Genomic DNA, 27,046 nt, shown 5'->3' with positions numbered 1-27,046 from the left:
AGGAGCTCACATTGCTCCAGAGACACCACAGGGATGACCTGAGAAAGAGAATTTGGCTTACTGTTTCCACAAACAATAAAATAAAAAAACCAAAACAAAACATGGTAAGTATGGACACTCCCATTAAGGTCAATTGTCAGTTGCACACTAAGCAGCTGAACTGCATTCAGGTGGGTTTGTTGCATCCCACGTCCCTCCCTCCCACCTCCAGCTCCACCACACAGACCTGCATGCACTGGGCTTCAGGGCAGCAAAGCATGACGTGGAAGCTGCCCCAGTTCTGCTTCCCAGGACCAGCAGTTCTGCTGCCATAAGCCCTTTCATGATCATGGAAACATGGTCAGTGTTGATCCTTCAGTTCTTCTTGTGTTCTCACCCTCTTGGGCACATCCTCATCCTTTCAGCTAGCTCAGAATGCTGCACACTCCAACCACAAGAGAAACAAGATCTGCTTCCAACCAAATATCTTCTTAGTCAAACAGCCATCCTGGTCTAGACCAAAGGCCTAGATATGCTGTTATCTTCAAACATCACTCACAGAGGATGACAAACCCAGAGCATTGAGACGGGGCAACCATTTAGCCACAGCCTCCATTGTATTCTCCCAGCCTTGAGGAATTCAGGACCTGAAACGAGGCAATGCTCAGCGCTGCACACAGGTCCTTCCCAACCAACGGTTTTCATTAGCGTTAAACCAGCTGCAAAAATATTTGTCATTGCTTCATTAATGCCAAATGAGCCCTGCAAGTATGCACGTTTCGTTAAGAGATCATGAAGTACTTGAAAAGTAGAAGTTTTTGTTGTTGTTAGTTTGCCTTCTTTCCTTCCCTATTTTAGGGGTTTTTTTTTTGTTTGTTTTGGTTGGGTTTTTTTTGGTCTTATTTTCCCTCCTATGAAGTTCAAAAGCTGGCAGCAATTTACAAAATTTACAATTTAAAAGGTATGCACATACATATGTGCCTGTGCACGCAAACAAGCCAGAAAAGTCAGCAAGTCTCTTTCAGGGAATGAAATTCCATCGCAGGATTCTGGACTCAGTCCTCAAAAGTCAAAAAAGGTTATTTACTGGCTTATCCTAATGACAGCCTCAGGCTAAATTATATCATGCAGGCAATGTTTTTTTTCAGAAAGATCACAGCAATCATTATATCCCACTATTACTAAAAACTATTACCAAAACTGGAAATGCAGAAGCCTCCCTGCCCCAGGGCCTCAGATTGCACCTGCCTATGGACTAAATGTCCTCACTCACCAACTCTACCTTACTGCTACCCCAGATGGTCTTCATGATCCTGAACAGGATGGAAATCACAACACAAACTCTAATAGAGTATCGAAAGAAAGAGCATGCCACACATGGCTCTACAATCTTCTGGTTTACCAAACTCTTTTGCACAGATCCGTGGAGTTTATAATGAACATCCACACTTAGTTTGGGATTTGCAAGTCTCTGGACCTGAAAAAACAGACTCATGGGCTGTATGAGTACTGTCGATTGGCCTGCCTAGCTTTTAAATTTCATGAGCCCTGAAATGAACAACTAACTCATAGAGATTGTAAAATGTATCATTTTGCTACAGCACTTTGTTGGCTCGATAAAACCTGAAACAAAGGGCTCACGGAGTATTGTAATTTCCACTGGAGGTGTCATTTGCAGACAACAAACTTGGACTCTAGCACACTATACAGTCTATGAATCAGCATGCACTGGGAAGAGCCCACCATAACCAGTGAAGAGTTTACAGTCTGTAAACGCTTGCAAAATCAGCAGGAAAAAAAAAAAAAAAACAACAAAAAATAACATTATGTTTGTGTATTTCTTTCTAAGCTTACCTAAGTGCATGCTGAGATGACACAGAGCCAGATGATAAGGCTTTTGTCCTCTCCTGAAATGCTGATGCTAACAGGAAAAAAACACAGCCCAGCACCTTGGGAAGTCTGGCACCCAAGCCCTATGAGTGGTTTCACTTATTCTTGCTCAGTGAGTAAAATGGAGATATTTAAGTGATGTACACTTAAACTGACTCAAGGCCTTTGTGAATTTTAAAACGCCTTTTACATATCGATGAATCCATTCTGAAAAGACTTCAAATCCTCTACCATAGTTCTCCTTTTTCCAAGCTATTTCCTCAATCAAGAGAGAAACAGGTCAAAACTCCAAAAGAAAAATAATCTATTCCCCTGTCCTTCCCCCAGGAACTGCTCTGGGAAATTGAAAATAATAATTTATATTTCAATTGTTTCATGTCTTCTTAATAGCTTCCTCCAGGTTCTCTACTCAGTGCATAATATTCAGAGCTGCGCACATGAAATTCCCAAGAGTTCAGCAAGACTTCTAATTGCATCACTTAAACCAGCTCCCTACCAAAGACCCATGCCAAAAGCAGGTTTGAGGCTTTCAGAGCAAGGATATTTTGATGGGTAGTGGAAAAGCCATAAGAAAAAGGCAACACAAGAAAGCATACAATGTTTCTATACAATATGACAAGCTAGTGTCTAAACAAGCACCCAGGTACAATATAGAGCTTTGTTTTTAACATCCCCGCTTTCATGCTTCTTGGAAGTTTGCAAAATATTGCTTATTTTACATTTTTGCAGAACAGGCAGACTGGGGTTGTTCACATCTCTGTAAACACACACATTTTAACAGATCATGAGTCTACATAGCTCAGAGGTGTCAAGCAAAGAAAAAAATAGACTGCATCACAATGACGCTCAAGTAAGGAAAGAATTTAATTATGCAGTCCCTTGGACACTGCTTTTAAAGGAGACAGTGTCATAACACAGAGGTATTTAATATCTAATGAAAAACTACAATTGTTCATACTGTTTCCAATATATTCCAATAAAAGAAGATGGTTTGAGGTTTTTTCCTTCAAGAAGAAAGCTCAGGAAATTACATCCTATACAATCCTCTCCACATCTTTTTGTCAGCAAATCCTATAAACCCACAAAATGCCAGGAATTAAATGCTAAGGTTGGCAATCTGTCACTGACATATGCTCTTACCATTTTTTTTTTCCCCCACTGAGTCCTGAGACAGGGTTGCAGTTGCAGCCTTAGCATAGAATTTCTTAATATCAGTTAGTCTTTGCTGATTTTCATCCTCCTTCCTTTTTCCCTTTCCTTTCTCTAATCAATGTGATTTACTTTGCTGTTCCACAAGCCAATTTTTCAGGAGTTTTTCAGAAATATAAACCACTGAAACTTGCAGGGACTCAGGACTCTCAATGCCCGTGTAGCAGCATTCTCCAAAGAAGGATCATCAGCTTCCAGCACGACATGAGATGGCCCTGTAATATACTGCCATGACAAAATAATTTCTTCCCTTTGGGAAACCCTCACCACAAGCTGTCCAAACATTATTTATGGTTTTGAGTGTTGCTTTATTTACTGCTGAAATTCTCCTGTTCAGAAGAGAGTGAACTTGACTAACTTACTAGGAATGTTTCTGGGGAATGGGAGAAAGGGGGAAATGAGATCATTCATAATCCAGAAACATTTACAGCTTTTATGCAAAATTTAGAATTGAAGTACTATCAACAACAAAAAAAAAAGAATAATAATAACCACAACCTCAAACTGGTAGTCTGCCAAGCTACAGGTGGGATTTGTAAGAGGGAAAGGATTCCAGATTTCTTGTTTGGAGCAAAGAAGCAAGCATGACTTCTGGGACGATGCAATACTTGAAGTAGATATATTTACACAATATGTGGGAAGTGTGAACAGATGCTACCTAGGAGGCCTCCCTCACGACAGCATCACCAGAACACGAGGCTTGGTTTCTAACAAAAATAATTAAAGGAAAAGTGTTTTGCTATTGGAAACATGGGTTTCTATGGACTTTCAGATGCCTCTATTAATAGTTTTTCCAGTAATTAATAGAAATTATTATCATTGCAGCCTTCTTAACTGTGTCAGCACTTCTCTGGCGTAGAGGTGATGTTGCCAACACAAATGGACTTCCTTTGAGTGCTGAATGACACTAAATGCAGTTTCTACAGCAGTAGATACTGCCGCTTCCATTCAAATCTCCACCCGTTCTGGATGCTCCCTATGGCTGCAAACTCAGCCCAGACACTTCACTTCCCAAACCAGCGATCAGCAGTTTTTTGCTTCAGTGTAGACTTTCAAACTTATGGTAGGGAAGCCTTCACTTTCCAAGACAGCCCAGGATACGAGGCATGATGAGGCTCACCTAACAGCACACAGGCAGAGATAGCAATGGGAGGGTTAGGAAAAGCAAGCGTGCGACCTGCTGTAGGGAACCTGATTTGGCAGGGGGGTTGGACTCGATGATCTCTGGAGGTCCCTTCCAACCCCTACAATTCTGTGATTCTGTGAACATGCCACCACCAGAACTTCTGTTTAGTTCATTATGAAGCAAGGCCTGCACTGCTAATGATGAAGAAACGGTATCGTGATTTGTTTGGTTACAGCTACAGACATCATCATTTTGCGGAGAACTGGCAGCTCCCAAATACTTGCCTTCCAGAGAGTTCAGTTAAATATAACCCTCTCTGCCTGAGCCAGGAATAAAATCTATCCCATTTAATGTGATATCAGCTAAATCTGATGAGTTAACAGTCAAAGAGTTACATATTGATTATGCCACTTGCATTCCAATGAAAATGACTTAGAAATAGCACCCAGATCCCAATATTTTCCCTGATGCCATTACACTCTCTTAGCAAGTTTTCCAATAGCCTGTTTATTTTATTTGTAACGTGGAATAATCACAGGCATACTTCCAGACCCCACTCAGACATTTATCAACCAATACAACAAGTACATGCACACAACTGCATTCTCACATATAAACACACACATTCTTACACACTCATTTCCCTTTGGTAATCTTATGGTAGAGAAAACAAGGAGACTGAGTTTGTCTCAGTGGTTCAAACCAGCAATGAAATTGAGTATGCAGTGTTGTTTTCAGGCTGTCAGCTAGACAAGAGCTACTCAATGCTGCTGATGGGAATACAGTCACTCAAGCTGTTTTGCACAAAAATAAATAAATAAAAAAGTGTGATCTGCACATACACAAATACCATATACCACTAAAATGGCTGGTTAGACAACCTGCCAAGTCTCTTCTATTGCTTCACAGTGATTTAGCTTCCTACCCCGAGGGCTTGGAGGTAGATAGACAGGCAGTCTGAAGACTTTCCCCTAGCTCATTAAAAATATCAATCAGGGGAGCTCTCTTCTAAAGCTGAGTGAGCAGCAGCCATGTTAAAGGAATCAAAAGGACTTCACATCAGCGTCCATGTGGCATCTGTCCTTGTGCGATGCCAATGCAAATGCTTCTTCCTCATAACTAACTTCATATTGGAAAGATATTTTCCTCCATCTTATGTCACCATGGAAAAACTATGGGGAAAAAAATAGTATGCCAGGATGGTCACAAATCAGGCTTTTACTTGCTACAGACACTTCCTTAACTAAGCTTTATCCAAAAAATAACCCAAAGTAGCATGTTGCTTTTCCAGATACTTCTAAAATGACTGTAGATACAGAGTGTGTTGGGCAGGGCTATGTAGAAGGAGAAAAAGGAGAAGAAAGAAACACACAATTAAGGTCTATGGTTTAATTTCTCAACTGCAAAGGAGCAGTTTTTGGAAGCTGAAGTTTGTTGTATGTGGTACAACTCCTTGAACTAATAAACAGTAAAGGTAAAAAAAAAAAAAAAACTAAAAAAAACCAAAGACAAAAAAAACAACAGGAAAACCAAACCAAAAACCTCAAAGAAACCTTTTAATAGGTTCATGAAAACACACCTCAGGGGTGAGGGACGGTAAATACTCCCGCCCATCCCTTTCACCAGACTGTCAGTCATGAGATGCCTTAAGCTTTTGCTCACTGCTCATTCCACAAATGGCTCTACCAAATTTAGACCAAGAATCATGCTCGTAACAAAGTAATACAACCATAAACAAACAAACAAAACAACTCAAAAACAACCTAGAAATCCCTGTTAGGACCATCAGAGCACCTAGATAGCTGCAGACGAGGAATCCAGTGATTTCAGCTCTGTACAACGATAAACAACTCTTTCCCAGGAAAGGGCTTCAGCTCAGTAGGTGGATAAACCTCCTTTAGTTCTGATCCTATTTCTCTGCAGTGCCTGGTCATCTTCCAAGCAACAAGAAAAAGCAGCTCTGCTAACATTTACTACCTTTTTAATCTTGTTTCAGTATCAAAAGAAATTCAAGTGCAACATAACTCCTCACAATCACCTTTGTCAGGCACACTACCAGAGCATTATTTCACCTCCTGCAAGGAGGTTCAGAATTTCTAATGCAAATCTTAGTAGCACATTCTAAATTTTCCCCTACAGAAAGCCATTTGGTCCATTACCAGGATGAAGTGGATCTGCATTTCCTGCTCATTTGGCTACATTTTCCCATTCGCCTGTCCATTTTTAGAAAAGAAAGCTAGAGGGAGGGGAGAAACCAGTGAATTTCATAATTTTTAACCAGTTTAGCAGCCTGATTGTAAAATGCACAAGTAGGGTGGCTCAAATCTGTGGCATTTAGTTAAAAAAAAAGAAGTCAACACTTTCTAGAATTAGCATCAATTAGTCTGCAAAAAAAATCAGTATGACTAAGGCTGGTCTCAACTGTAATTCTTCTGTCTTCACTAGTCCCATAAGCAGCCTTTACCCTTCTATACTGAAAACTGTCAGGTGAGAGACCATCAACACAGAGTGTGTCAACCCTGCGCAGACATATTATAGGGAAAAAATGAGCTGCAAAGAAAACAGTGTATAGGAACATCATATGTTAGCCATTCAAAAGAGGTATTAAACTCCAGTAACTATGTGTTTGCTGAAAAGGCTGATTTCAAGATGTACCTAATGACCAGCAAGAGCTTTACTGGGGTCAGATGTCCTATGACTACAGCAACACAAGCCTGCCCCCATGGTCTGCTCTCTTTCTTTGCAAAAAGAAAAAAAAAAGAGAATTAAAGTCTTATCTTTGGAGAATAAAAAAGTGTGGCATTCTTCCACATCCAGCTTCCTCCTCTGCTCTGCACAGAAAGCTTCCCCTCCCATGGCCTACCACATCACTGGTCAGAAATCAAGCAAGCTCAGTGCAGTTTTTAATTCATCTCTTACTTTCTCTTTGTACAACATTATGGATATGGAAAAACACCTATTTCTTAATGCAACATTCTAACTTATTTCAGCCAGAGCTCCAAGAAAAACTGTGAAAAAGCCAGAGGAGAAACTGATACAAGAATTTTTTTCCTCCCATTTTTTACCCTGAGCCAAAGTATGGCAACATAACGTGTTCCAGAAACACTTCAATTCTGCATTTGTAGACATCAAAATTGTAGAATTCTTTGTTGAGCACACTCATACAATGTTAGAACTCACAGGCACTGCACAAGTCAAAGCAGAATGCACAAACAGCACAGTAAAAGCACTAAGTTTTCAACCACTGAATTCAGTTTACTCCTAAATGCTATTTGAAAAAAAAAAAAGTTTAGAGACCCACGTGGATTTTGACTTTGGTTTGGCACAGGGATAGCAGCCTAATTTCTGGTTGTTTGAGCAATACGTTCCCAAGACTCAGGCTCATTCCAAACACCACGTTGCCTCAGTTTTTTAGCTTATACAATTTTGACTCAGTACACAGCTCCAACTCTCAGCAAACAGATGCTGGGGGCTGGGGATTGATCTCAGCTTGCAACCAGCCCCACAGCCCCTTTGGGAAACACCATGAGGAAAGCTGAGTGGGTGTTAGGGAACAGCACACCTGAATGACTGCAGCTGACATCTGGCTCGTAACGCCATGCAAAAGCTCCTTGCTGCTTTGATTTAAAAAGCTCCTTTTTAGGGATCCTTAAAAGAATTAAAAGCATGGGGAGAGGAATGAAACATTATTTGTAGGGTTTTAAGAACTAATGTGTTTCCTCTATAATCATTTTCAGCTCTCTCTTGACTTCAATGGGACCAGAGTTTAAAGACAAACAAGTTATTCATAATTCACTGGGAAAGCCGCAAAGAGGAGTGATTTTAAACACGTGCATTAACTATGAAATAAAACATTGATTTGCTCTTCTTGGGAAACCCAGTGGACATGGATGCAGGAGAGGATCCACGGAGAAGACAGCATGAAAGCTACTGCTCTGCAAAGACAGGATGAGGAGAAATTCAGTCTTTTAAGAGTAATTAGGTGTTTAAAACAACTGCTTGCTCGCTTTGAGTATAATATTGTCATTAGTGATAGCTTCCACCAAAGGCTATCAACCAGATTTTCTCCCACCTTGGAAACTGAGCACAGCTTGGTCTGGTCACTGCTTGAATGGTAGAATAAATATATGGACCCCGAGCACTAAACGGAAGGACTACTGAATCACTGTTGGATAACTGATGCTTTTTCAACCATGGAAATGTTGAGCATAGTTTCACAGTGAGGTTTCCACAGCAGCCAGAGATTAGAAGAGAAATGCTCAATAGCAAGTACACGCTGAGTCCCTAAGTCAGTCTCCTGTTCGCTAAATCACACAGACTCATATGGAGGCAACTGCTCATTTCAGAACACAAAATAAGATACTGACTTGCTTAAAGTGCAAAAATTAAGCTGCTCCAAAATTAATTATAAACATTCACCTCACTTAGCTAAGATCTATTTGGCACAACAGTCAAGAGTCAGATTAAACTTCCAATCTGTCCAGCTCACTTCTTTGACTTGATAAGCTAATACCTTTTCATACTACAGGTGACGTGCTCTCCTCATTGTACTTTGTGTAACATTAACTGCTGATTTTCTTCAGTGCCTTGGTTGGGAGCAAACTGATCAGCATATGTGTTTGCTAGTGTACAGTTAGCACAGAAATCAAAGCCAAGTCTCCTCACATAGAATAAGCACGCAAAGTTGGGGTAAGATTTTGCTTTTCAATGTCTCCTTTTTCTCTTCTCCCTTTACCCTTGTTAAACAAGGATAACTCTCCTTACACCTTTGGTCTATCTTGTATACTTAAGAGATGCACATTTTTCAAGATGAGGATGGTGTTTAACTGTATGCCTAAAACAATGCTCTCACCTTCATCCTCACAAAGAAATAAATACTAGCTATTCCACTTGGACTTCACTTTCATTAAGAAAAGATATGTAATGCACCACTAAAACCTGTATATCACATGTTGAAGTCAAATAAAGGGAAGGGAAATTGCAAAAGATGGCTTGCCTACATTGAGAAATAACATTGTATTAGTTTATGACAACATCTGAGATCAGCTTTTCAGACCTGGCACTACTACCCAAATTTTTTCATGACATTTGCACAAATTTAAATCAGACATTGACCTCCTTCTCAGTGTTTAAGGGCTGAAGTAACAAGCACTTTCTGAGGGTACAGTACACTGGGACATCTGGGAGAGTCCAAACAGAACTGACCTACTACCCCTCCTCCCCCTAAAAAACATATTAAATAATTTTACATACTTTTCAAGACATGAACTTTATCTGAAATATATAAACCAACACAACAAAAAGAGGAACTCCTACGATGCTGATAAGAGTGTTGCGTCTCCAAAGAAGAAAACGCTATGGAAAATCTTCTTTTGGTGCTACTGAACAACGATCAAGCTGACACAGGTTTTGTGGTCACTGACCAACATACACAGCATGTAGGGTGGCTGCTGCTGGCAGGCACCATCTAGAAAACATCCCCTTCTAATAGACCCAGCAAAACCCCATTTGGTGGAATCAAATGCTGACTTTAGGTGTACTATTTGCATCTCTTTGTCATTCACAAACATGCATACCCTTTCCTGTTTCCTTCCAAACATGATGAATGCAAGATGGGGGGGAGGAGAGTAAGGAGAGGAGAGGGAGGGAATGTCATAGTCACCATCTTTGTGATTCCTGTTTAATTAGAGAAAACACACTTGACTCTCTCCTTTGAGAAAGAAAATGTTGTAGACAACAGAATTTTTCCTCAAATAAATGAGTAGGAGTCCTATTGGAGAAATTTTGAAGCAAAAAAAAAAAAAAAAAAATGTTGTCAATATCCCCTACTTTCAAAAATATGTTTATGCACTCCTTGCAAGCAGAGCAGAGAATCCAGCCTGACGGTCAAAATCAATGTCAGGGAAGGTCTGACATGCACTGTTCTGAGGCAGAGAGCTACAGGATTTCCCTCCTCCATTTCAGGGCAGCTTGATCAAGTGGCTGGCAACACCATCCATGGATAGGGTGGTTGGATCCCCTCCAACCCATGCCATTCTATGATTCTGTGATTTCCCCATGGTTTCCAAGTCATAATGGCTTTCCACAGGCAGTGAGAGAACTCTCCCCAAAGCCAGGAAAGGCCTGCCCTGTGTGGAACAACAGTCATTGACGTGGATGTTCATGTTACTTAACATAGCCACGTTTTCTTTTCCCTTTGGCAAAATTGCTTAAATGCTTGTGGAATTGTACACTTTGAATCATGTGAGATTGATAGTCACAGGAAAAAAAATATGATGCCTTTTTCTTTCCTTGCGCTAACTTAGAAGTCATAAAAAATAATAAATTCAGACTTACGTCCTGATAAACAAAACCGCAGCAGAGCACAGCATAATTCCTCCTCTTCTGCTGCCGTCTCCCTCAGCTTTCTTAATTCATGCCATATTTAATCTACGTGTAGGAAGTCTACATTTGTTTCTAATAACAGAAGGAAAGTAATGAGTTGCCAAAGAACAGTTTCCTTAGGCCAGAGACTTCAAAGGTGAGTCTGGCAGCTTGTCCCACATTTATTGTTTGCATCAACCTTCAGATTTTCTAAAGAGCAACCTCCCATTTAAAATAATTATAAGCCACAACTTAACCCTGATCGGCACATGAATATATGATAAAACACACCAGCATCCAAGTCTCAGTGTCAGCTTGTATCAGAGAACACGTAGCTCCAGATGCTGGATTAAAACAATAAGTACAAGTTGAAAATGAGCAAATAATTCTTTCAGCTAATGCACAATGGCCATGCTACTTAATGCAATAGCGACGTTAAATGAAAGTATGGACTACATTATCTCAACGCATGAGCTGCAACAACAGCTACTTCTGCTGTGCCTATCGGCTGTATCTATCCTGGAGAAAGAGACAGAGACTCCAATAAAAAGGTAATTCCACCAAAGAATTATTTCTCTCCAACTATTCTTTTAGTCAAACTTCTGAATTACAGCAGAGGTGGGAAGAACTGGGACTATACAGAGGAAGATAAAAGAAAAAGGGAAAAAATGCTGCCCTCCTTATTTTCCAGCAAGCTGTTGCTGGAGGGCCCTTCAGCACCCTTCAGAAGCGTTGCTGCTTCTGAAGCCAGCCCAAGGGCTTGTGTGGGGTGCTGCAGAAGGCAGCACTGCCCTGTCCCTTGTATGGCAGTGCTGCACAATGCTGGGCCATGCTATTCCTCTGCTTAAATGGCATCTCTACTGCATGGTCCCTGCTGGATTTGGAAACGCATTTCCATTTGCATGTTTCTGTTCCCACCAAGAACAAGGGGTTGGCAATTAGCAGAACGAGAACAACAGCAAGTATTTTTGTAGGGCTCTTCAACCCTAAACATTTATCTCGCATACAGGAAACATGCAACTATTCCAGCATAGCACGCTAACCTCCAAACACAAGCGAACTGCCACTTCTCTACAGAAAAAAACACCTTTGCCTACCATCGCCAGCGTTGTTGATGCCAGTTGATACCAAGAAGGAAAGAGAAGCCCTTAAAAAAGGACCAGGAGAGCAGATAATAAACATTAGCATTCAGGTTCAATACTAAAATCAAAGCACAAAGAAGGTAATACCCCAGCATCAACAAGCAGAATACAAAACCTGTAAGCTCCAGATTGTGCAAATGGTGAGACAGTTCCAGTTGTTAACCAGGCAGACCATTTGTATACCAGCGGCACTATTACTAAGCAAGTAAAGTACCTCCTAATTAATACCATCCTTTATGCGTGCGTGTGTGTGTGCATGTATTTATAAACACACACACACTTTACAGTTTATCATCTTTCAGCACACACTCTGAGTCAGCAGATAGAGGGAAATATGTTTAAGCAGTGTTTAAAATGACACCCTTTACAAATGAAACCATCTAAATCCGATGTTGGAGAATTAATGAGCTTCTCATGTAAATCACGCATAATTTACAGTGGAATTTGTCCTTGTGCCAGCAGCCACTTGCACTGCATAGTAATGAAGGCAGGGCTTTGGAGACATGGAGCTACCCGTGGCCCACTTGTGCCTTTTCCTCTGCTTTTCCCTGAGTAACCAAAACACCGTGAACCCTTTCAAAGAGCAATAATATGAGGCAGCAAGTAACACAGCCTTCATCTCTCGTTTCTCATTTCCACCCCTAGTTGAGGAACATTACAAACATCCCTAGCTCTCATTCACTTTAAAAACCTATCTGTTCCAGCACTGGGTTGCATAGCTGAAGGTTAGGACTCACCATCCCGCACTGAGAGCCCCTGACAAGCTGTTACATGCCACCCAGCCTCCTGGCAGGATGGAAAGGGGCTGGGTGTCTCCTCCTGCATAGCTGGGCCACAGCTGAGAGCCGTAACACCCCAACACCTCCCCCTCAGGGCACGGTGCAGGGCTGGGACTGGACCCAGCACTTGCTCCTGGTCACTGAGCTTTCCCTTCTCCCCAGGGGGCAGCAGCCCACAAGTGCTGCACGGCTGCTGGGATGGACGCACTGGGGCAGCGGCATGGGGCATGCACAGAGACAAGCTAGCTACCCTTCCCTCCTAAAGCCATGGATATAAACCTCTCTATCACCTCCACAGCCTCTTCTAAACATATTTACAAGGGCTCCCCTGTCTGTCCCTTTCTGTTATTACAAAGCATTAGTATTTGATGCCTGGGTGATACAAAAAGGCATTCACCTATCATTTCCTACTGCTCTCCTTAGTAACCTCATTAATAAACTCCCTGAAAGCCCAGGCAAAGGAAGCCCACACTATAAAACCTGTGGGATCACACTGTTGCATTGTGTGAGGCAGTGAGACTGTGCAGGAGGAAGCAATAAAAACCAGAGTTTGAGTTTTTCCAAACAAAGGGCACATTCTGTACAAGCATGCTCCCTGCTCCCAGCAGCACTGACTGTAGGTCAGGGCAGTAGCAGGTGGAGGTGTACACCACTAGCAAAAGGACAAAAAAACTCAATACAGTACGATGCATGTCCACAGGGACATTAATGTACCCAGAGGTTCAAGTAGTAGTGAATTCTGCTCCCATAGGAGTGAAGGGGGCATGATCTGCACCTCATTCTCACAGCAAACTTGGCATTAACTGATGTACACTTGAGAGATATCCAATCTATCATTATCATCAATCAGGTGTCATTAAAACCGTAAGGACCTTGCTCAGGTGGTAAGGGAGCCGAGGTCCCAGGCTCAGCATCCCCAGAGCTCCCTCGTGGTCCCTTTTCTGAGATCACCAACAAGAGCACAACAAGGAGCAGAAACCTGAAAGTCCTGTGATGAGCACTGCTGAAGGCAACAAGGTCAAGACCAGCACTAATTCATCCTGCATCACAAGTCTATTCCAACCACCATCAAAACCAAGGATTTCCTTAGTTACACTATTTTTTAAAAGGTATCTTGCAGACTGGAAGCAAGATGTTCAGGCAATCCCTCTGGGTATGGAGTCCTGTGCTTGTCTGAAATATTCATTAAATAAAATAAGTATAGAAATAATGGCTTCTTTGTCTGTGGGTGGTCAGGAAATAAAGATTTAAAGTTCTAAGCAGCCTTGACTTCTTGTTACCTTATCTCGGTTGTCATTAAATGGTCATTACTGGTGGAGATAGAGGCCCCTAATGCTTCCCTATAACGCAGCACTGCCTGCACATCTCCACACTGTCCTAGTGCTATACGGGATTCACAACAGATAACAGCGTTATCATGTGCCATCTTTTACGCAGGCATTCCCCTGTAAAACAAAGCCAAAAGGCAGCAGATCCTGGTGAGATAGCATAGCACCTGCCTCCCTCCTTCACTTCACAGCCTTTCCTCTGGACCTGGCAGCTGGTCTCTACACATAAGCAAAATTAATTCCCACTCTTGTATTCCTCCTAATGAAGCTTCTCAGAGCAGCCCAGAATTACAAACATTTACATAATGACTTAATTTTTAGAATTAATTAGGACTTTCTAAGAAGTCTTTCCACCACTGAAGCTCTGCACCAAGCCAAGTGCTTTGCGCTTCTCCCTAACAATGGCGAGAGAGCTTCCTTTCCCTTTCACAAAGCAGAAAACACTCCACTGGTGTGAAACACCATCAAATTACAAGCGCTGCAAAACTGCAAAAGAAAATTAATTACCTTGAAGTTAAGGTTTGGCAGAAGTTCCACCACATTTAAATCAAATAAAAATAAATAAATATAAGTCCCCACCACTTAGCAACAATTACATTTGTTTAAGACAAAAAGCAATCCTTCTCCAGCACTCCCCTCCTAGTCTAGGGGGTAAATTTTCTGCTCATTTCCTAAGGTAACGAGAGCAATATAACTATCCTTTTTTTGGCCTCTCTATTTCTCTTCCCGCCCTATACCTCTGAACCCACTGGTTGCTTTCAATCATGTTTGAAGGAAGGGCAGAAAGACAAATTGATTTTTCATGATTTGTGAGTGCAGGCAGCTGGAGAGAGGCAGCAATGCCAATCAGCCCACTGCCTGGGGAGAGGCAGGTAACATTCAGCTGCTGGATGCAACTTAGAAGTAGATGGGTGACTAATTAGTAGACACAAGCTAAAAATTAAAAGCAAACATTTAGTTCAAAATTGAAAACAGTTTAACAAATCATGAGTTACGCTACGCTGCACATGAGATCTCAGGATGAAACCATCTTTGGTGACATCATGCAACCCAGAAACCAAACTCAGAGATGGAAAACAATGCCCACAGCTCTCTAAAAATCAGATCTCTTCCCCTCTATGCACTCACAGTTTGTTCCTCTTTCTGGGGCTTCAGTGAGAGCCATCCTGCTGCATTTGTTTTCTTTCAGTGCATTGCCCTGAAGATATCCTTTCTGCACCTTGTTGCTCTGACCACATCCCACTTCCATGTTTTTCTTTCGCGGTCACTTCTACTTCACACATCCAGAATAAACGCTGTGTTTTTTTTCATGGCTTCTCTCCAACTTGAGCATCGCCTCTCACACGCTATGAAGACTTATTTCTATTCTGCCACTAATAACAACTTTTTCCTCTAAATTACCTTATTTGAAAAACAAACATGATTTCTTCTTGGCTGGCATGCTCTGAAGAGCCAAATGCTGCTGAAAACCTCTGTGGCCCTTCCCTAAAGCCCTGTCTTGCTGCAATGCAGACTACAGATCCCACATCTAACTTTCAGGTTCCACAGATGTATCCACATGCTGAGAGGGGCATAAAAACCCACCCCTGGCAATTATACGTGCCACTCCGACCATCACATACCAGGCTGCCCTACCTGCAGCTGGAGTCTGTACACAGCTGTACAGCATTCAGTACATCCAGCCCCACAGCACAGCTGGGGCTTCACAATGTTATGGAAATGGATGACATTGGGATAATGATAGCAACACACTCTGCTGTGTGCATGGCAGCACCTTACATCAGCAAGCTTTACACCCTCCTTCAGCTTGTCCTTTGCAATCTCTACGCAGCAACTTCGGAGGAGCCTCAGAAAGCCTGATTTCCCTAAAAATCACTGAGGAGGCAGAAGCAGAAAGGGAACTCCAGAGGAAAGACATATGGAGCTGGCTGGTATCCCCTACGCCTCTCAGCCCTCATCCTCCTCTCCAACACACTTACACATACATGCCCCATTCCAGCTGGGCTATCTCCTGCCACCTTCAGCTGAAGGCAGGAGGAGCCCAAATTAACCCAACATCATTACAGTTTTCTTCATTATGTCTTCTGCCCTATCTTCTATATATGTTTAAGGGCAGGGATGAAACACACTGAGAAGTTCTGACAAATTTTGTGTCAATTTCAAAGGAGTTACAAGGAATGTAAAAAGAAACATTGAGTTCAATGTACTTCTAAGTTCCTTAAGCTCCTTTGAAAACAATGCAAGGAAGTAGTTTTAAAAGAAATAAATAAATAACCAGGCAGTTAGACATTAACATTATTTTCTCTGTGCACACTTGACTGGCTGTTTGGCATTCCAAACCTCATGTCTGCACAGAGAATAAAGCAAGACAAAAGGTTCTGCAAATGCAAATATACAGCTCTACATTAAGCTGAGTATCTCCTGATATCTCTATACAAAATGAAAGCGGTGCTTAAATTCTAGTTCTGAAGTACCTGAACTCCATAGAGGAAAAGCAGTTCTTAAAAAGATCTATTATTGAAGAGTCTGCAGGATGACACATCTGCTTGTTAATATATAGTAGGCTGGGAAGGCTGTGGCTGTGAGTGATGGATCCTGAAGCATTGCTTATGTACATCAAACCAGACCGCTTTTTGTCAAAAGAAAAACAGAGGCTTTGGAAATGGAGAGCAAAAGAGAGAAGTTTTAACAACAACAAAAAAAATAACGGTAATAATTATTAGCTCCCATTGTCTCCGCAGACAAAAGGGCAATCACTTTAATTCTTCTACTTCATGCAAAGCCTCTTATTTCTAAACTCCAACAATTAGCATGCCAAATGAATATGAACCAGGATACAATTGCTGAAGTGCCATGAAGGGGAGGGGAAGGCAAAGGGAGAACGACTTCATGCTCAAATTATTCCCTCTTAAGGAATGTCTCAGTGAAAACTGCTCACGCACACTATTAGCTGAGGTAAAATGAGATGAAAAACGTGGAAGAGCAGATGAGAAACCAGAGCCCTGCATCTCCATCTTACAGGGGCTGTGTGTGGGAGGGAAACCGCTCCTATGTCCTGAGCAAAGACCCCCGATCTGTCACTGCTGCACGCACATCTCCTCAATGCAGTTCTGATGTGAATTGATAAAAACAAAATGTTTCTTCTTCTTTCCTCTCAGATGAGGTTTATTTAAAGCAGATGAATACCTCATGTTACCGGTATCCTCAAATCTCAGCAACCCATTTCAACAGCTTTTCTGTTTTAAAACCAAAATTAGGTACCTGCAAACTCTGTATTATCTCACAACTGCATAAACCTTGCCCCCAAAGCAAGTAAGTTTTTCACACAAATCAAGAAATTGTTCTTTTAGCTTGTTAATATTGATACCTTTTTTAAAAGCATTAATGGAAAAATAAAGAATCTATTATCAGAAACCGAAATGAAATACATAAACACAGTGGTTTTTACTGTATTTTCAATAACCTTTTCTCAGTATTAACATTTCCCATGTGAACTCTCCCAATTGGACCTCACTGGCATTTGAAGGTAAGGGCCAGCAGCAGGGCATTCATGCCAGCATGTGGCTTTATGAGCTGGAGGAAAACCAAGAGGAAGAATCCAGAGGGCTGCAGGATGAATACAGGGACAGGTTTAGGTGCTGTATGCCTGCAGCTCTCCCCCTGCATACAGCTTAGCCTTTGCAGTGTGCAGCGCATTCACTCTGCACAGTTTCTCCACAGCCCAGTGAATTTTAACCTTTTTCAGCCAGAGGACAGCCCAGACCTCCAGCTCAGAGTGAGAGGGGATTTTTGCACTGACTTCCTTCTCCTGGCATAGCACATACATATACATTACCCACATACACATGTGCATGGTTATATAAACCTTCCAAACCAAAACACTCAACTCCACAGCCTTCTTTTCCCTGGGGAGCAGATGAAAGAGCACATACAGATGTGCACTGCTGGAAGCCATTTGGTAACTGCAGTGATAAGAACCATATCAAGAAACGACAGAGCAGAGAAAACAGAAACACACAAAATCAAGGTGAAGTGGCATGCCCACCTGACCCAGTCAGGCTGATCAAACAGATTGGCTTTCAGTTAAAAATGATGGTAGATGGAGTGTTGGCAGGCCATATATGTGAATACATAATGCGTATTTTGTGGTAAAAACGTGTAAGAAAGAAAAAACCTGACAGAACCTTCAGGAAGCCCGTGAACTTCCTGACAGAGCTGCAGCTAAGTCTCTGCCTTAATAATGCATGTGTTATGCATTATTTTTTATTGACTTCTCAAACTCATAAAAGGAGAAATTAAAACAAAATCTCAATGACTAGTCACACAACAGATCTATCCGGGCTCATAATCCCGCAAACCTTTACAACCCAGTCTTATTTTAAACAGCAGGGTAATCCTATTGAAGTCGGTGAGATTACTCTTGTCCCCGAGGCCCAACACGTGAAGCTCAGTGAGTCCCTGCTGGCAGGAAAGGCACGGCTCCCACCGAGACCCTCAGAAATGCAGAGCGAACACCAGCCACAGCGGTGAGTGCCTGGAATTCTTTTCACATGTTTCAAGGGGAAAGCTAAAATAAGAAGTGATGTAAGCATGAGACATGTCGGTCTCTAGTCTCAAGCCTCTGGAAAATCAGAAATAACTGAACTCAGGAGCTGGGAGTGAGATGAAGTGTTAATGCAACCCCTGCTTGACCCACAGTTGCAACATAACTGCTAAAGCCACAGCGGATTCTAGCAAGAATGAATACAACCTGCAGCGTCTTTACGGAGACCTGGCAAAACACAGGAAGGTCACCAACTAAGCAAGCATCAAACGAGAGATTAGCTTTCTTTATAAGGAACCCACTGCAGGAGGAAAGCGGACCAAGCAACTTCCTTCTCCAGCAGAATATTCTACCTACTTGAGCTGATGGCAATCTACTCCATCAACAAAAACATGTCTAGGAAGAAATACGTTCTACAGATAAATCTTTTTTTTTCCTCCTTTTATCCACCATTTCCAACCCTGATTCTCATTTAAAGTCACACAAACCCAGGTACAATGTATCAAGAATCTGGGTTTGGGTTGTCTAATTGCAACTTTCTTTGACTTCATGATTTATTCATAGCAGGATGCACTCGAAAGTCTAGTGTATCACTGTGATCCCTGCACAGCATACTGTTAGCTTTAAAATTTCATAAACCACCACGCACTTGACAAGTTGAAAAGTTAACAAGGGTGATAAGGCAGCAAAAAAAGAAAAAAAAAAAAAAAAAAAAAAAAACCAACCAAACCCAACACACTGAGCTCTGATCAGTTCAGCCCACAGACTCCTAGCTTTTCAGAAGCGCAGCACATGGTTTACTGTTAAAAGGGGAGACTCTATTACAATACTGGCTTTATTGCCCATATTCCCCCATTCCTCAGTCAAGATAAAATACATGTCTCCTTTTTAATGAAAACCATACCTGCTTCATGCATACTGGTTGTAAACTATCAAATAGGATCTCTGTCTACGGAATAAATGAAGTCTACCAGCCACTTTTCCTAAAGAACCTTTGAAAAGAGCATACTCTGTGAGGCTGCCTGCTCCTGCACATACACATGAAGAGTCAGGAGCAATACAAACCTGCTCCAAGCCCCAGGCACAGAAATGCCTGTCTCCACATTGAACGCTACGCACTCTGGAGCAGCCCTGCATGTGCCTGCCATCACCCTCCACAAGGGCTCTCTTATTACATCGGAAACAAAGTTTGGTACTTCAGCAATAACTACATACTGAGCCTTGAAATGAAGGCTGACCTGTATCTGTTTTATTCCTCCACCAGGTTGCTCAGCCTGATCCAAAGGAAACAGCGGATGAGTTCCAGCCTGCCCCAACCACCAATTTAGTTAGCTGAGGTTCCTTTGGCCCCAGGCAACAGAGAAGAAGAGTGGAGAAACCTTGTAAATTTGGAAATGAAGGATGAAGCCTCCCATTTCCCCAGCCCTCGGCTGTGAGCCATTAACAGGCTTAGATGCAGCTATATCCTCTCCAGAATTCTTAATGGCAAATCTTGGCTTGTACTGAAATCCATGGAAACCTCGTTAATGACTCTGTAAGCATCAGGACTTCAAATCTCTCCTCTCTCACCTCTTGCTGTGTTGTCACATTGTGTTATGTCCATCCAGATGCAACAGCGAGAAGATGCTGTCCCCCATCCCTTAGTCAAAACAACTATTCATAACACTGGAGTAAGAAGTCCCTTTATAGGAAATAATTACCCAGAAGTTCTGCCCAGGAAGGCTTTGGCCATAAAAAGAGAGGATTGCCCAAAGCACCTGCAGCATCCCAGTGCTCCTCCAGCCACACTTTTTATGTCTTAAAGAAATGGCCAAAAATGTTTTGTCTCAAGGCAGATCATTTGGCACTTGTGATGCAAAGCATAAAAACAAGGCCCTAGAAAACTACGAGTATCTTGCAGGACCCAGCAGTGCTGGTGCTGGGATGGAGAGCGAGAGACAGGCACCCTGAGCACACCAGATCAGCAAAGAAAGTATCAGAACATGATAAAAGTGCTTTCAGCTGCTCTTCCAATCAATAAGCACTTTCAGAGCAGCTAGCCATTCTGGTGGTCCTGTGAATGGACTTCTTCAATGTGCAAACAACAATAAGTAACTGTCATACCAAGAAGCTAAACAAAAAGAGCACAGCTCAACCAGAAACAGTAACTGAATATTTGATTACCACTTCTGACAACACCAACATGGCATGGAAATCCCCCAGCAGACCACAGTGCACCACGTTTTTATTTTCCAAATCCAAATAGAATTTGAGTGGCATTTCAAAACCTGCTTTGTTAACAAAATTAGTGAATGGTGCCCTGCCTTGTTTTTGTCTACATTAGCAAGGATGGCATCAAATTTGCGGGGCAGGGCAAGGAACACATGGGCATGCATTAATTTGCATTCTGCACTAGGCTCAGAAATCAGCCAGGCCACTGAGAAATTTCAAGCTCACCTGGCAAACGCTGAGCTTATGAGAAAATACAAGTTAATAAACACTGGGCTGCAGTGGCTCTCCTTGAAGTAGTAAAACTGCAAACTCAAACAGAGACATAATTTAATAAAATGCAGTGGGATTCAGGCTAATCATAAAGCTTGCCATGATGAGAAGACTGAACAAAATTGCTTCATCTCAACAACTATGCCTTTATTTTTTATTATGGAACCAAAGGCCAGGAATCAAAATGCCAGGCTTTTTCATCCCTGATGGGTTCCTATGGATACTGGAAAGGAAAAAAAGCACTGTATTTCTTGTAGAGATAATTAACAGACTTTCAGAGTGAAAAAAGGGTAGGGGAGAGCCATTAGTAATGGTCAGACAGCTCCTGCTTGGATGTCTGTAACATCTGTATGTTCAGTCTCCAAACACAGGTACCACCACCAGCAGCTCCAGCCCCAGTCCAAGTGCTTTCCCAGGCCTGCCTTCATTAACAGCCAAAAGCTGCCTCTGCTGCAGGAGCTCTCCTCCTTGCACGTATTTCCTCGTGATCAGGGCACCCTTTTGCAAATCCAAAATGCAAGTTGGGGTATCTGCACTTCACTACATCTGAGCGAGATGGGATAGCTTAATACTTGAGACTCAAGTAGTGCCTGAATAGAGACCTAAAAAGCACTAATAGATCTTAATGTTAATACTGCAGTAGTATCACATATACACATTCAACATATTTTCTGCTAAATCCATCTGCTTTAGCATACCAGTTATGCAAAAGCAGTTCTGGAAAGGCTCTTTAATAAAAAGCCAAATCTTATCACTACATTGATTTCTAAAATGAGTACATAAAAATACATTTATTTCATGCACTTGCCATGACATTTCATTACTTTCCAGAATACAATATGCACTGGCTCTTGTTTCTTACACATTAAAACGTACAATTCACTGCAGTTTGAAGTATGAAGTAAAAAACTCCTCAGGCAGAGAGTAAATGAAATGGATGACTCAGTACAAAGCTTAATAAAGCTAACTGGCATCAGATGCAAAATCATCTCCACGCTACTCCCCCCAAACTCTTATCCTCTCTTTTGTGGCTATTCAAGTTGTTAAGTTGGGTTTCTTTTAATTTCTATCCCCATGGTTCCCAACCAAGGAAGAAAAGACTGACTAAAAATCTGTGATCCTTCCCAAAATGATACGCAGTCACATCTGCCCGAACATTTCAGCAGCAAGCCTGCTGCCACCAATATAATAAATTTGTCATCACTGGTTTACTCCCTCCAAGCACTATTTGCAAGCAGAAATAAAATAGCGTCACTTGATTATTTTTTTAATTAGCCTTACTTATGAATGTCAGTGACATCCAGACCTCCAGGAGGTAAAAAACCTACTTTGTTCCAGAAAGAAATGTTTCAATGGTCATCCATGCACCAGGTTTGCGAGAGCACTACAGCTTGACTTCCAAGTCAAACTGTGAACTGCATTGGTGTTGGTGTTGTCTAAGGACAAACCATGCAGTGAGATCACTCTCTGTCAGCGCAACTGTCTTTCACTACCACAGCCTATATGGTTAAGATGATTAATCACTTCAACTCTACCAGTCATTATTTCTAATTAAAAACTATCCCACAAATACGTATTTTATTGCTGGGTCTGCGTGGTAAATAAATTCAAGCGGTCAGTAAAACACTCACAAAGGAAATTACCTTTAAAAAATGACTTTTCATTTCCAAGCGTATCTTCCTAATTAAAATGGCTGTTTCCCATACATCCCAGCAGTACAGTCTGCAATAATTTAAGAGTCTTTGAAAGCACAATTCTCAACAAAACCATTAAAATAACTTCTTGCCATCATCTGTTCAATGGAAACTATACAATTTTAATATTATACTACACTTCTCAATGTTGACAACTTTACAGCTTTTCTATCTCCCAGCCAGGCAGCAAAGAATTTGAGCACAAGCAAAAAGAAAACATGCAAAATGTGCAGCTTACTAAACAGGCAATTTTATGAGTGTAGATTAAATTCCCCCCACCAAGTCCTGATGACAGACACAAGGCTCCATGTATAATTTTATCAGACTTCCTTTCCAGGCAAATTGCTAAACTAAGAGCTATGTGGGGTACCCTGGACTTCCCTTGTGGAAAAGAATTCCTTTTTGCCACAGTGCAGAAGAGAAAAGAAACTGCTTTGAAGCAAACCCCAAGATGGGAACACCGTGCCAATACACCGTGTGTATCTGGCACGAAAATGCAAACGTTGTCACCCTTCTAATTATCACTTTGCATCTAGAATAGTAGTAACTTATGTTCTGTATGCAAGGAGCCCTTAAACAAACTGCTCTGACTTAGGAGTCCCAAAGGGCACACGTCACAGGGAGCAAAGCAAACTCCCCTGCTCCTCTCCTGCTAGAGTACGTGGCAAAGAAATACAGCCCTGCTCCTTGGCATGGCTTCAGTGACTGCAGCACAAAGTGGGAACCTAGGACCTGAGATGTGCTTCGCTGTTGAAGCGCCAAGAGGAGGAAGCAGAAGGATGGTGCTGGGCATAAGCAATGCTTTCAGTGCAAAGAAAGGAAGGAAGAATGTCTCAACTGAGACTTAAAAACAAAAGACAAATGCTGCAAGCAAAGCAGCAGCTGAACTACCAACTATAAATATTTGAATTATTCTATGCAACATTTCAGAACATAACAAACAGACAGCACTGGGATTTATATTAAAATTATCTCTCTGTGTTGGTTCCTGTATGTGCATATGAATCATACACATTCTTCTTCAGATGCAGTGCATATAAAATTATAGATCATATAAAAGCTAAGGACCAGAATTTCAAAAGCGCTCAGCACCCGTTTAGATGCTAACTAGCAGCAGAGACTGCTAGAAAAAATCAGCTCATTTTTTTTGAGGACATGAAGAATGGCTGATACTACACCATTCTCTTGAATTTTGCTGAAGCACAGCATGGGCATTAAGACTCCCCAAAACAGACTGCATTACTTCCACACTAAACTGTGTGCTAAATGCACTTTAAAAAAAACCAACAAAAACAATAGAACAACAGATTCTAAATGGCCAATATGACCTGTGTCGACTCTGTTCAAAACCACAACAAAGCTATAGCTTAACATCTAGCACAACCACAGTGCACTTGAAACATTTAAAATCTGCCATATGCATTACTGGTTATTTATTCTTTAGTCTAAACACTTAAAAAATTAATTACACGCTCTGTCAGAGCTGTCTAATATATAGGCAATCTCAACTATAAAACACTGCTGTGCTCTTATCTCTAACCTCCCCCACCCTTTGACATTACCTTCGGATATTCGTTAAGGGACATTAATGCCTCTGAAATCTATCGACAGCAAGAGGTAAAGCATTGCAACTCAGTTCAGTGCCATGTATTTTAATTCCTGCATCATTAACTAGCGGCTACTAATTCTATCCTTAAATGACGATACAATTTTATGGACTTTTCCAGAGATCAATTGTTGTAACTCTTACCACTTTGGGAGGACCAAAAAAATAAAATAAAAATAAATAAATAAAAACAAGTCTATCCTAAATTGCAATCCTCCAGCTCAAGTCGTTTTATAAGGCTGTAAATGGTGGGTTGAGATGCTACTACAGAATTTTACAGCATAATTCTCCATTTGCCTAGATGGACACACAGCAAGAGCACTTCAGCAGAATTGCCTTCAGCATCACTTCCATTTGAGCTGCAAAGATTCCTCAGAGGTAACCAGCAGTAAAACTCTGGAGCATACACACAAAGCTACCTTGGGCAACAGGACATCAGAAAACATGCTTGGAGATACATTTTTTAACTGAAGAAGGAAACAGAAACATGACTGTATCCATGAGCATGAATAAAATTTAACAGATGACCTTTCTATCATGAGCATTGAAAGAAATGATCTCTATATACCTTGGAAATCATGCAGGAGAAAATGAAGACAATGCATTTAGCAAGAGGTGTTTTCCTTATTTCATTAACTGCAGGGTGATTACCAATCAGTTGTGAAAGTTATTAAAGCAATTTGTAACTTTAGGCATCTAATGGCGTTTATGCAGGAGGAAACTGGCAATCAGCACCACATAATGCAGCTTGCAGTGTTTCTGTTTTTAAATATATATCATAAGTGAATTACAGCTGTGCCTCTAACTATATACCATGTCTGACTCCTGCTCTTTGTCGGTGCTATTAATTTGCACCTTTTTAAACTGACTGGAGCTCAAAATCAAAACAAACCAAGCACATTCCCGCAGTTCTGAACCCAATAACTAACCAAGCAAGATGTCCAGAAAGCACTAAATGACAATGGCATCAGACTCACTTTCATTACTCCCTTTTTTGACATATACCTGAAGAAAAGAAACACCTGCCTTTAAAAGCCTTTTTTGCTCTGAAATAAATGAAATTCTTCACGAACATAAAGAATTCATTTGAATAAAGTAGAAAACAATTTACAAAAATATCTTACTCCAACCCAGATGTGTGGGACTCCTTTCTTCTCTCACTTGGAATGAGGTACAGCAGACACAAGACCCACACTGAAGCCAGATGAAGGGTTGCTATGATAAATGCACCTGCTTGAATCCACAACCACGTTAGTGAGTCCATATCACATTCCCCTAAATACTTCTTACCCCCTTTCAGGCAGATGTTTCCTCTTCTTTTTCCTGACCTGAACACCACTGAAAGTATGGGCACAACCTGCTGACAGACTTGCCTTCAATTCCGAACACTTCTATCAAACCCCTTAATGATTTCAGAAGAAAATTGTAGCAACTCCAAATCCTGCTATGTACAACACTTCACAGCATCGTGTCAGTTTCTTAGGACAAAATGCTGGCAGTGGCTTCAAACTTATAATGCAGGGAAACAAAAAGCAAAGCCACAGCAAACACGGTCAGAACCAGTAAGCGCACTTCAACATACAGCATCTTACAAGATCACAACTCATCAACACAGCAAACACAGAATGCTTATAGAAATCAATTACTCATTAAGAGGTTTTTATTTTTTTTTAGTGTTGAATAATTCTGAATAAACAAAGATACTGAAGAGCAGAGAAGCAAAATTAATTTATTGGCTCCTGCTGCTCTTATTGATACACTGCTCTGATCCTCAGGCATTGCAGCCCTTGGGCAACAGCAGCTTCTATCGGCAGAATTGTGATTTTGTGTTGGTAGGCTTCCTTCTAACCTCCTCAAATGAAAGAAAGCACTCACACTTTAAACTCATCACGGCAGTATGAATTATAACTGCCCTGGTGCTGCTACACTAATCACAAGTCACAGCTCATCAAAACTTCTTAATGCAGGTATAACAGCAAAAAGTCAGCACATAACCCTGTCCTAAATTACCTACTACAGTCTATTCCACATATGAGACTACAGGCCAGTGTGTTCTCAGTTGGAGCCCATTGCTGAGAAGTAACTGAAATCTCAATTGCCTGACATTTGAATATAATATTGACTTTTGAATTGCTATTTTAATGGCAAGGTTAAGCTGTGTGACTACAAATGAGTTATCCAGAAATAAACTGATATGCTTCCGTCACTGAAATAAAAAAATTAAAAAGCTTCATGGCATTATTTTGACTGCAGTAAGCCTACTATTGTTTCCTCTGCTTTCCAAGAATGTTTCCTTCCTTTTAGGTGTGATAGTAACTCTGTTTTCATCTCTTCATTTTACAGACTCCAGCGAAGGGGCATTTGTTAAGGCACGCGCCTTAATTTCTGACACCAAGCACTGCTGCATTTCTGAAGAACTTATTGGGAAAGTGTCAATTGGTTCCGTAAGCCTCTGCATTCTCCCAGATGTGCCTTAGGTCCTCAAATGAACTGAAGCAGTCATAAAAACGGTCAGGCTTTTTAAGCAGCTCTCCATCAAGCAGATCTTGCAATGAACAAGGCGATCTGCTGGCTTCAGATTCCTTTGTAAAATACCTTCCTGCCATCTCCCTGCAATCCTCCTTCTACCATCAAGCAAAAGCCTATTATTTTGGGGAAAGAATGAGCAAAAAGAGATCAAACAGCTAGGGCAGAAACTGGGGAGAAAATAAGCACCTCATTTCTGAATTTGTTAAAGTCCAGATGCACCGCTTCCCACGTTAAAAATCTCCAACCGCCTGAAATTCAGCTTTGCAGCCTGCTGCAGGAATGCTTCAATAGTTCAGCTGATGATGCTTAATCCATGAAGTGCTTGGAGAAGGGACTAATATTTGTGTTTCCCCCATCCAAAAAAGCAGCTGTGGAGA

General features: G+C 41.4%; 1 protein-coding gene across 26 annotated transcripts in view; it reads right to left on the bottom strand.

The window, feature by feature from the left end:
• ADGRL3 (adhesion G protein-coupled receptor L3) overlaps nucleotides 1-27,046 on the bottom strand; it is a 492,302-nt gene that overhangs the window by 347,731 nt on the left and 117,525 nt on the right. The window lies entirely within an intron of this gene.

This window comes from Lagopus muta, chromosome 4 (genome assembly GCF_023343835.1).
Source record: "Lagopus muta isolate bLagMut1 chromosome 4, bLagMut1 primary, whole genome shotgun sequence".
NCBI classification, from domain to species: Eukaryota; Metazoa; Chordata; class Aves; order Galliformes; family Phasianidae; genus Lagopus; species Lagopus muta.
This window is presented reverse-complemented; position numbering and strand designations above follow the sequence as displayed.